Consider the following 12,537-nt stretch of genomic DNA (forward strand, 5'->3'; position numbering starts at 1 on the left):
ATTCAGTTTAATCTCTTTGTGCAGCTCGTTTGCTATGCGACAAGATCAGTAGTGTATCACTGCATAGTTTTTATATATATATAGTTTTATCAATACATTTTCAGTACAAACATGAAATTTCAAAACATTGGTGGTAGCTTGCATATCGACAGTTGTCAGAGTGGAACAAATCTTTCTCTTCACCAAGGCCATATGTCTCTAAATATTGATGAATATAGGATACGGCGCTGTTGGCTCCTTTTGTCACACAAGCAGCCTCATTAATCAGATAATTAACTTGTGCAGGGAAAGTGTCACAGACCATTCCAAATAACAAACAGTTTCGAGGGTTTTGAAATAGAGTGGCCCAGGGTGCTGTGGGTCGGCAGAGTAGTGCACCTAAGAATTAACCAAAATGAACATTTGCTGTTTTTTATAGGTTTGCAAGTACACAATGAATTTACTATTTTTATTATTTTTTAAAATGTATATTTTTGTTTATAAATTTCATGATTTTTATATTTTTCAATTAGCATTAGCAATTGAGTGATATAAATTGCATTATAATTAACACTATAATTAACTTAGCCTAACTAATTGCAAAATAAAAATAAAATACCCGTAATTATGCTTTAAAAGCATTTGATTCTTTAAATTTCAAAACTTAGTTGGCTTACCTGAAACTCGACGTGGAAGGTCAAAAGAATTGTCAAAGTTAATGTGGTCTAAGAAGTCAACAATGTTCTTAATATTATCTGATGTGACAATCCTCTTAATTCTAAATGCACCTTGGTAGTTGAAGACTCTTGGTACAGCTCCCTCTGTTCTATAGTGTCGCTTCAATGTTAAACAATTGTTTTTTTCCAAATTTGCTAAGAAAAAGAAAGGTTTCACGGTATATTTTTTGACCTACATGTATGTACCATAAAACATGATGTAGCAGTGTGTAATCACAATAACAGCTTTCGTTTACCAATTTTTTGTAGTAAAATATCAAAAACATTCAAACTTTGTGGGCTAAGTTGCAGTGGGCTTGATCTCGCTACGTCTTCTTGTGTTTGTGCATTTTGCCAGTTGCCTCTGACATGTCTATTATGGCTGAAATCTTCTCAGGAATGATAGGATCTCTGTTCTCCTTGGCTAGTCATTTATTGACTGCGTGGATTAGGTGTATCGTAGACATTTCAAGTTGCGCAATGCAGCCACATGTCGGTTTACATCCTTAAAAGAAACCCATGAGCTTAACACCTACCAGTGTGGTCATTGATGTTGCTACCTGATTTGAGGTAAATATGAATTCATGACACTAAATACACGTATCACACTGAGGGTTAGATTGGTAAGGGAAAGAGACAGTTGGTCATTTAAACCAAATTGTAAAAGAAAATAATAATACTACACAATATTACTAATAAAATAATACATAATAAAATAATACTCATAAAAATATATGTAGTACTATTCCTAGACTACAACTATCCGCTTGCAGTAGGTACTCATCATCACTGAGATAAAACTCTGCATCTGCTGACAGAGCTGTACCTGTATCATCTGAGCAGGGCTGAGAAGCAGCATTCTTTTGAGAAGATTTCTCCAACTACAACTGTTATCAGTAAAATTTGGCTGAAATTTCCTATCAAATTGACTATTTTCTAGGTCTAAATCGATATAATTGCTTCAAAAACCACTATCACTCTCTTTTCTAAACTGTAAATTTAAATAATCTGCTCTGTTCACTAAGTTTTTCAAAAAGTCATCCCCATTTACATCGCGGTAAGGCATTCTAAAGCACATAGACGAACTAACCGGAAGTGAAATATCACCATTTTTATTATCCTTTGCAACTACTTGATGATTTGCAAAACGGTTTAATAAAGAATCCTAGCTAATCAAACAACTAAGCAATTGATTCCTGGCATATGATTCGCCCTAGAAAAGTCGTGATCCCAAAAAATAAAAGTCTAAGCAGCATCAAAACGTTTCACTTTAAGAGCCTATTAAGCGCTATGTGAAATGCTGTGTTTGTATTGAAAATAATACAAGCCGTTACATATACTATCAGTGTCTTCATCAATCCTTCTAAGCGAACACGAAGTTCCTCCAGTTGAAATCTACAGAGTGCCTTTCTATGGTCATCTGACTGCAGTAGTGCAGGACAAAACCATCAGCTAACTAGACTTAAACTCTCAAGTCGTAAGTACGCTACCCAAGCTAGGTGGTCAGCAGTAAAGGAGTGTTTATTGATCTTGAGAACACAAAAAAGACACAAAAATAGCTGGTCCCCAGGCGGCTCCATGAGCTGTAAGGATTTTAGGGTAAAACCTCATTATTAGAACATTCCGAGCTTTGTTGCACCAGCATGGCGTTTGCACCAGTTAAAAAAGAAAGTAAAGGCAACAAGTAGACCTTGGGTTGGAAGGAGCTGACAGCCTTCAGTGAACTGAAGGGAGGCATACATACATCCGGACATAGATGCAAGCAAACGCAGAGTTGGAACCGTATTATATTTAGGTTCAGGATTGATAAAAAATTGTGATTGCATACACCAGTTGGCACTTGTCACTGGCAGAGAAAAATGAATACATAAGCTGTAGAAGGTAGTTGGTGGCAGTGATCACGGAGTAGAACATACCGACGGTACCTCTACAGACAACAATTCCTACTCTTCATTGACCCTGCCTCACGACACTAGCTGTGTAAATAAGAGCTTTAAAGCTATGTGGCAAGATTGATGAACATTTTTGCTGAATCCAGTACACTTTGGAACACTAAGATGGGCTGTGCCACCAGAATGCCAATAGTCTAATCTAACCAATGCGTGAGGGCTGCTGACTGTGAAGACCCCTCATGGAAAAGTTTGTGCTAGAGAGCCGGGCTTTGTCGAGTAGCTTCAAGGGAAACTCAACAGCAGTGTCAGAGATCACTAGAACCAGGCTCTAGATGGCCTGCCACATGGCCCCTCTACATGAGCTTAAAAATAACCTAGTCGACTATTTGTTTGGATCATCATATATGAGTTATATGATGATCAAAACTTGCTAAAACATTTTTCTCCTCATAAATGTCTGGTTGGTATTTGATATAGCTAAATGGAAAAGGGATACATGTTAGTCTATCAAGTATAATACCACTAAAAACACTTAACTTAAAAGTATGCTTTGTTAACTCATGATATTAAAACTTGCATATAATAGTCACATGTAACAATACATATACCCTTGAAGTCAATATTGTTTTATCATGGAATTGTTTTGAAAGCCGATGTTATGTTGCATCAGCTGTAAACTCAATAACTGGGTAGAGTTCCAAATTTGAATATTCACAACTGTCACTTTAAACCAGCATTTCAGTACATTTTAAATATTGTTAGTTCCTTATAGGTACGCTTTGGTATCACTTTAGTTTAACCTTTTGACTTAAATAATTTATAAAAGTTTAACACATATCAGTCAAAATTGATGTAACTGACGTGAATCATAAATTTTGCTAATTAAAATGGTAATTAGAATCAGACAGTTAATTAGATATACTTATCGATGTTTTGCTTGTTAGCAGTATAAAATTTAAAAGGTTTTTAGTTTGCAATAAAACGATTAAAAAAAGTATGAGGTAATAAGTGCATACTTAAAATATGTTGGAGTTGCTTGGTTTGTTAATGAACCTTTTATTTTTATTTAATGTTGTGCTCAAGACAGCTAGAAACTAGCGTCACAGGCCAGCATTTAAAAAAAATCATTTCATAAAGTGTTGCCAAAGACAATTGTAATTACAAAGTTCTGGTTATATTTTATGGCAATTCGTTTATTAGTTCTATTGTGAATGCCTGCTTGTATATTACAAGTATAAATATTGTCGAATTATATATACTGCAAAGGAAACAGCCGTCTTTTTTAGGTTCCACAAGGCAGCCAAACAACAATGCTGGTGTAATGGGCCAATAAAAATACATTTACTGAATAGATATATATGTTCACACGCATGACAGACAATCACTCAACACATACACAAAAAGGGCATGTGTGCAGTATACTACTCTCCTCAAACAATCAATCCTTCTTTATTTTATATTTTCATTTAAAATTTTGGTCCATCAGTTTTCTTTGTTCTATGCCTGGTTACTTTTCACTTTTTGTCTAGGCCAGTCGATTTGCTATTAATCCTTCAACTTTTTTCTCAGTAGTCTGAGTCCTTATTGGTGCCTGGGCCTTTTATTGTTTTTCAAAGACTTGGTTCTACTACTGTGGTGGAGCCAAGTGTACTATCTACTTCTAAAATCGGCTACCCTATCTACTTCTTCCAACTAGGGAGGTTGCTCATGACTCTCCACCGGTGACTTGGGAAGTGGGGCTCCCGACATCGTCTCAAATGGCATGATGCATGTTGAAACTTCCTGCAGTATTGTAGCTAGAGTGTCAAAAAGGGCTGCCTCAACTCAACCCTCTCCGTTGATAACATATTTACCCAAAAAACAGAACAATCGGAGAACTTCTCTTAGCTGCCAGGAACCTCTGCTATACTCACAGAGGTAGCAAGACATGTTCTGTAATGCACAGACGCATTCTTCTCTTCAGAGTCTATCCGACCCGCCAACGCTTTCTCATTGGTAATGTTCAGCGTCATCAGTATCACAGCTAAAATATAAATCCTTTTCTGAGTTTGTCATGTTGAACTTATCAAAAATTTTAGTGGTTTCATTTGCATAAAATAAAACTACCGACATCACGGCAACTTCTATGACAGTGCAGAGACAAAAAGTGTCATGGCACCAGCATCATCCGCACCGTTGCTTATTGACAGCACTGCTCTTGTTGCACTCATCATTTGCTGTCACCATGGCTGACTACTCCCCAAAAGGGTCAGGTGGTCTAGCGTTTTTAGTTTACCAGGAATTGCACATAATAACCCTGAGTGCTTTTCTCTTTGAACTAAAATGATTGACTGGTGCTCGGCTTGCATGCCTAACTGGCTTTCCCGGAACTTAATTTTTTGTCTTTTTAGTCATTTTGACAGTTCAAGTCCTCAACAGAAAAAAGGATCATTGTCACAATTTCTCAAAATTTTAGGGTTATCTTTTGTTAAATAGTTCTGACCACAAAGTTTAGTCTCTGCTACAAACTTTTTAGCAAAAATATACAAGGTCCAAAAATATTCCTGCTTGAAATAAACTAGCTCTTTGCTAAACTGATCAATGCATGTCCAAGGGCTACAAAGCAATAATGATCATTGTCTATTCAGATGATTACTTTCAGCCAATAGCAGCGCATGACTTGTTTGGAAATTTCCAACTAAAAATGAACATCTTTTGAGTAGGTTTTGTAAGTACATCTTGAGATAGAAACAGATAATTACTTATGTTGATGCCATTATTGCCACCTCAGATTTATATTTTTGTGATTACACAGGTAATTAATGTAGCAGCACTGACTTTGATGGTGATGAAAATGATAGTATTTTAAGAGAAGGAACATTGTAGAAGATCGTATTAGCTTCGGAGCGATCTTAGCTTCACATAGCTTTAGCAATGCACAGAGTATGGATATATGGAATTTTTTGCATAGCACTATTTTTTAAAATGCTGGTATCATAAAATGTATTAAAATATGTTATAGATAAAGGTTGAAGTTGAAAAAGCTTGTATACATATCATAAAGCAAAATCGGCATCTTTCGGCAAAATTGCTGGCAGTAGGCCAATAGCTAAATTTGTACGCGGATGGCAGTGAAAGGATTAATAACTTGATACAATGAACAAAAGCATTTGGAATGAAAGGAAATATTCTGAGAGTACTGATAAGCCAAAAAAAGAAGTGTAAAAAACGTGTAGTGTAATGCAAAACAAAATATTGCAGTTTTGTTAGGACACTGTAAAAAAGCTGTTCTCCTAGCGTGTGCTTGTGTTTCCTTTCTCTATTCCTACTACTGAGCTATCCCTACTACTGAGCTATCCTGACTACTGAGCTATCCCTACCACTGAGCTATCCTTTTACTGAGCTATCTCTACAACAGCTATCTCTACCTCTGAGCTATCCCTACTACAGAGCAGTCACTACCTCGGAGCTATCCCTCTTCTATAGCTGACGATTTGGAGCATTTAATTACTATCATACAGCATTTGTTTTGTCATTTATTTTTGCTGTGTTTTGTTAAACTTCAGCTGCTCTTTTCAATTCACATCCACTCTAGAAAAGGGGGTTGAAGGTGACAACTCAAGCGAGAATTAAAGGACAAAAATTCACTGAATAAGCCATCATCACTTTGCTTTGCTCTTCAGGGATGAAAAGTTAAAGCTCGTTTCAGAGTTATTGGCAAATTCAAAGCACTCTCAGTCTCAATTCAGTCAGGTGTCACTCTCAACACATAAATCTTTGAACTTGGCTATTAATTTTAAAAACATTTAATTTGTTCAGTAATTGGAGAAACTATAGCTTCTACTTGATATTTTCTTCAAACATTGGTTTTGCTTGCCTATCGCATCGTATAATCATGGCCAAACCGAGTGCGAAGAAATTTGACAAAGTATGAACAAAATCACTTTTTTTGCCCTTTCGTGGCAATGTTTCTACTAATATTCAATTACTAGTAATGCTTACAGGCTGGTGAATGAAAAAATGGAGAATACATGAAAATTCTCTCAAATGCCACCACGCTTGATCTCCGATTCGTATCACAACTGGAGACATTAGGCTCATCATTAGGTGTGGAGACCAATTACACGAAGAGTCTGCTAGCACAATTGTTCTCAATCATAGAGAAAAAGGGTAAGCTTTTATGTGCTGTCTAAAATAAGGATTGATATTGTTATAGAGCTATGTATCAATTTTTATTTCCATTCAGTTCCATAGTTTTGTCAGTAACTTGCTGGCAAAACTTCAACTTGAGAAGTCATTTACAAACTTAAATTTACAGATCATTGCCAGTTTTGTCTCACGCTATTTTTGACGACTGTTGTCGCTCTTATGTCTTATAATCGCAATTGACCAAATTACAATACATGAGATAAGATACTCATAGTTTTAAATGTTTCAAACAGTAAACTGCAGTGTTTCTAACCACTTTTCACTGGTAGTTACTAATGAGCCTGTTGATTGCTAGCCCTCGATTTATTTGGTATGATACAATTAGTCAGCATCTTTTCAGCAGCAGCTGCTACAGCACCTAGAGTAGACAATGCAATATCTGCAAAAAATTCAAGACTCGGTTCTCTGGCATCCTTAGAGCCTAGCGATTCTGCAACTAACAATTGTACACCGGAGCAATTGGGGTTGAAGCAGTTGGAAACGTGTAAGACCTTTCTTCAAAAACATGCTTTGTCTTTTGATGATGACCCCTGCGAGTGGTGGGCACGTTATGATGAAATGTTGCCTGAGCTACATCTTATGGCAAGGTCTTATTTGGCAGAGCAGGCAACAAGTTGCAGCTCAAAGCACCTCTTCTCAAAAGCGGGCTTTACTGTGAACAAGCATAGGACACCGCTGAAAACAGTTAATGTTTTGATGCTACTTTCCTAGCTACCAACAGTCATGAGTAATGTTTGTTAAAACGTGTGTATGCGTGACTTTCACATTATTGAAAGTGTAATGTCTTTTTTCTTTTTTTCTTTCCAATTTGGCTATATAGTTTGTCAACCGTTCAGGTCTCAAGATGAAGCTTAACTGTATGCTAGTTGTAGTTATCTTAACATCATACAATGTATGTAAATCCTAACAATAGGCTATCTTATTGTAGTTCTAACTGTAGACTACTAGTGGTTTTCTTATGTAAATCCTAACAATAGGCTATCTTATTGTGGTCCTAACTGTAGACTACTAGTGGTTCTCTTATGTTAATCCTAACTGTGGCCTAATAACAGTATCTATGTTAGTCGTGACCAAAGAAAGTAATAATATATTATGTTAGCCAAGACCATAGGCTAGTAATAGTATCTTATGCTAGTTGTGACCATAGATTAGTTCTAGTCATCTTATTGTGCAGCAGTGTAAACAGTTTAAATTATAGAGTATTAAATTTTAGCGTCTTGTTAAACTACACTGCACAGTATAGTGTAGTTGTATTGTGATAACATTACATTACTCAAGCTGCCTCATGCATGATTGCACATGTACAATGCAATGTATAATGCAACTATGAGCATTTGGACAGCAATAAAATGATTATTTCTATGCATTTATTTTTGCATTTGTGGATTATTTCTATGCATTTATTGTTACATTTGCAAATTATCATTAGCCATGTGCAGCTGATGCTATCACTTTGTATACTTTTGTGTTAAATGCAGCAATTCTGTTTTTCCACTACATTAGAAGTAAAAACCAGGCAGATTACCCTTTCTATGTTGGTTATTAATAAGCACACGATTTACCTGTAGATGATGCAAAATTGTCGTCAACGCTGTCAAGTTGAATGTTGTTTTATATACGGTATTGTAATTACATATATATAAATAAAACAAATTGTTGTTCATTGCTGAAGACCCGGGTTTATTCTCAACATACATTGTACATAGTTTTATGTGTGTCTGTGATTCTGTATTCTATGCTCTTTTTCTACACGCTCCTCTAAACTAAAGAATAGCCAATATCCAACTTTAAAGTTTTAGAGCTAAGTAGAATGAACTAACAGGTGGATTGTGCAATCTAAATGCCATCCCTTGTGCAAGGCACACCCCTTGTGCAAGGCACACTATGTACTCCAGTGAAATATAGCTGGAGTTGCCTTCCTCCGACTAAGCAGGCTAGCGCTTCATAGCAATGGTAGGTGGAACCCAACTCCCCAAAATTCATGTGATTTTTGTCCCATTTTGGGGTATTTGTTGGTGTGTGAATCAAACTGCATGTTTTTGTGAGTTGTTCTAATAGGTTTAAACTGGTGTGATCTCGGTGTACTGTTGGTGCCCAAAACTGCCCAGCCTTACATTAACTCCGATAGTAATTGTTAGTCAGTGAGATAAGATAATCCAGCTTATGAATCATCTTACCCAGCTTCCCTACCCACATTTGACTATCATCCAACTATGTATGTACATGTACAGTATTTATGATGTTGATTACCGATAGTAACAACCTTGACTTCTGCTTGTTGGTTAATGCAATAAATACAGATTGTTCAAGTTTTAAGCTTTTTTATACATTGAGTAAAGTATTAGTGACATGTAATGTTGCTATTGAATTCTAATTTTTGTCAAAAGAGATAATATTCCCTCATTTTATCCATATTTAAGAGTTGCAAGCTACTGTGATTTGATGATAAGTGTCTTAGAACTTAGTTTTATAGAAAAAGGTTTTGCGAGTCTGTAATTGCAAACTCGCAAAATATTTCATCATGTTTTGCGTCAAAAGTAGAAAGAAAAGGTGAACAACTGAATGCAAGTTTTCCCCAACTGAATGCAAATCTGTTTTATGTAATTGTCATTGAGTTTATTTATCCAGAATCTTGTAACTGTGCGTGGGCTGAAACTAGTTTTAGATTGTTTATTATGTCCCAACACTCGCCTATACAGTCATCAAAATATTTTGCTCATGTTACTTAATAATACATTATTAAAATCTAAAACTACTATTTCCAAAAATCGTGGTGCTAATATATACAAAAGTTTTTTTGCAGAATTTTTATTTGCTGACCAATTATACTCACGTCACTTTTTTAAGTATATTGACAAACAAAAGCTGATTATAAAAGCAAAAAAATAATTACTGCCAAATGTAGTGACTTACGGATTATTTTTGTATAGTTAGCAAAAAAGGCGATTGCTCAATTGAAGCAATCTTTGTTTTTAAACAGATAAGTACCGAGTAGTGTAAGGAAAGAAATTTAACTCAAAGACAAAAATAATAAAATTATTTTGTTTTTGTGCCCGAATTAGTCGCAAATAATGCAAACAACTGTCACACATTGTATAGTTTTTTTTCCTAAAAAAGTTATGATAAAAATGTTTCAATAGTATCCAACAATTGCCAAAATAGTTTATACAAAAATGGCTCGTAAAACAAACCAACTTTACCAGCACACAGCTGATGACGAAGACGTGTATGCTGAAACTGAAGAAGTTTTAAGGTTATATATATGGTACAGGTAAGAGTTGAACCATTTGATTATATCTACACTGCAGTATAAAGTATAGCTGAAAATACATGTATATGCAATTATGGTAAGGTTATTTCATTTTGAATTGGTAAAAATGTTATTGCGGTTTTGGTAACTCCGTAGTACTTTTGTGCAAGACTTAAATTCTTCTGAGTAAATACAACAATTATTTTGTGTACTGCATGTGCTAACAAAGAGTTTCTAAACAATTCGGCAAGTTGTGAATTGTCAAAACATACAAACTTAATGCCTGGCCATATATGTGTTAGTATCTGAGTTGCGTGTGTGAATGACAACAAATCAATAGGTGTTTTTGTCAGTTGCTTTAGGTAATTTGTTTAATTGTGCCCTGTAAGCAGCAAACCAGAACAACCATGCATATAACACAAAAAATAATGTGCACAAACAGTAAAAAATTATACATAGTGATTAGAAAAAACCTGGCAAACGCTTCTATTGAATTAAACATATGATAGTTTAGGTTACAATAGTTTGGAGATTTCCTTTAAACACTGGTAAAAATGTAATGTGCTCCAGATAAAGTAGGTAAGATATAATAAAAACTAGCTGTTGTGTTTTGGCTCAATTGGCCAGTAAATGTTGCATTCCATTTTAGTACATGTGTAAAAAGGCATTAACAAAAGTGCTAAATTACACAATGAACCAGCTTTAAACCACGCGTAATAAAAATAGGGAAAGATGAACATACGGTAAAGTCTGATGTTCTTTGAGATGCGTGAAGTGAGAGGCTAAAAAACTTGCACAATGTAAAATAGTTCCTTAAGGTGGCCTTGCAAACCAAATAGTGACCAGTGTTAAAATCTAACACCCTTAAACATGTGAAACATGCAAGACGAAAGATGGTAGACAAGGGTAGGTCCTTTATCTTTGTCTATCTTTGTCCTCTACACTGGTCCTCTATCTACCCCATACGTAGATAGAGGACCAGCGTTATGAATAAAGGCTACGAACATACCCAAAGCAAAAATGAAACAACAATACCCTCACAATAAGTTCTAGAAGCAGTTACATTGTATTTCCAGCGATGTGCAGAAATATGTCATAGATAAATATAAATCCATGTGACTGAATTGTGTCAAAATATGTATCCATGGTATTTTACTGATGAATACTTATGTATAAAGGTATGAATACTTACCTTACTGAGGTCTAGAAATCTATGTAATGGCGTATATTGCAATGAATTTTTTATTGATATCACAAAGTCATTTCTGTGTACTGCAGGTATTAGGAAATTATTATAATAATAGTAACCCGTATAGTAAATGTAAAACACAAAACTTTTAAAATGGAAATTTTGTATGTGTTAATTAAGACACGAGAGAAACAGACAAACCTGTATAGAATACTTTGATTATAGATAAATAAATAAACTTTGTGAAATTAGTGACTAAAATAGTTATTTCCTTCTTGCAGATCAATTCACAATAGTATGTCGCTTGTATATATTTGTTCTAAAGTTTAGGTACATAAGTGTTAGAAGATAAGAGCTTTATTATAAAGTTTATAATAATATACTTATTAATTTTATATATTATATAAAATCCATAGCTTCTTGAACCTAACTAGCTTTTGATTTGATATCCGGTAACGGTGTACGCTTCCACAAAGACAAAGACAAAGCTAAATGCAAGTCCTTGTGACAGTGTATGTGGTGATGTGACGCCGACTCAACAGCTAGTGATGATCAAGAATCTATGGATTTTATATATTCTAATATTTATAGTAAAACTTTCATCATCAGGCAATTATGTATATACATTCTAAAGTGTCCTAGAGATTATTACGAATTAATATACAAGAAGGAAATAACTATTTCAGCCGCAAATGCTACAAAGTTTATTTATTTACTCATTTAATTTATATATTTATCCACGGTTTGATGCCCTTGTGGGCAATGGAAGCTCCAAAGAATCAAACTAGTTGCTATGCCCAAATTGTCTCCAACACCCTATCAATGGATGGCTCGAACAAGGGTGGCTCTGGTCGGTTTTGTGCAAGCATAATTTGGTGAGCTGGGTAGCAGTTCTGGGCTAAAGAGTTCTATTTGGGCTCGACTGTACAACAAAAAGTCCTCCAAGTCGGCGTATTCTCTGTTTTTGCTCCTTACAGAGAAATTTGAGTTAGTTGAATCTCCAGAGTTGACTGAGCCGCTAGTTTTGGAGGATCGGTCGACCACAGTTGTTGTGGGAGTATATAGCTTCATCGCCTGCGTGGTTGGCCAACTTCTAGTATGTAAGAAGGGTGTCCGGTAAGCTCGGTCGGATAAGTAGATTTGTCTACTGCTCTCAAAATCTTCATGGGCCCTCTGGTGTCACATGGTCTGGTCACATAATGCCTGCTGATATCAGCAAGACACAAAGACTGTAAACTACTGGATAATGTCCAGCTAGTTCCCGCTAGCAGTGATGGTGTCTTTGCATTGGCTGTTTGGGCTAGTCTCTCAAAAGGCTTCATT

The sequence above is a fragment of the Watersipora subatra genome, chromosome 11, assembly GCF_963576615.1.
Source record: "Watersipora subatra chromosome 11, tzWatSuba1.1, whole genome shotgun sequence".
Classification (NCBI taxonomy): domain Eukaryota; kingdom Metazoa; phylum Bryozoa; class Gymnolaemata; order Cheilostomatida; family Watersiporidae; genus Watersipora; species Watersipora subatra.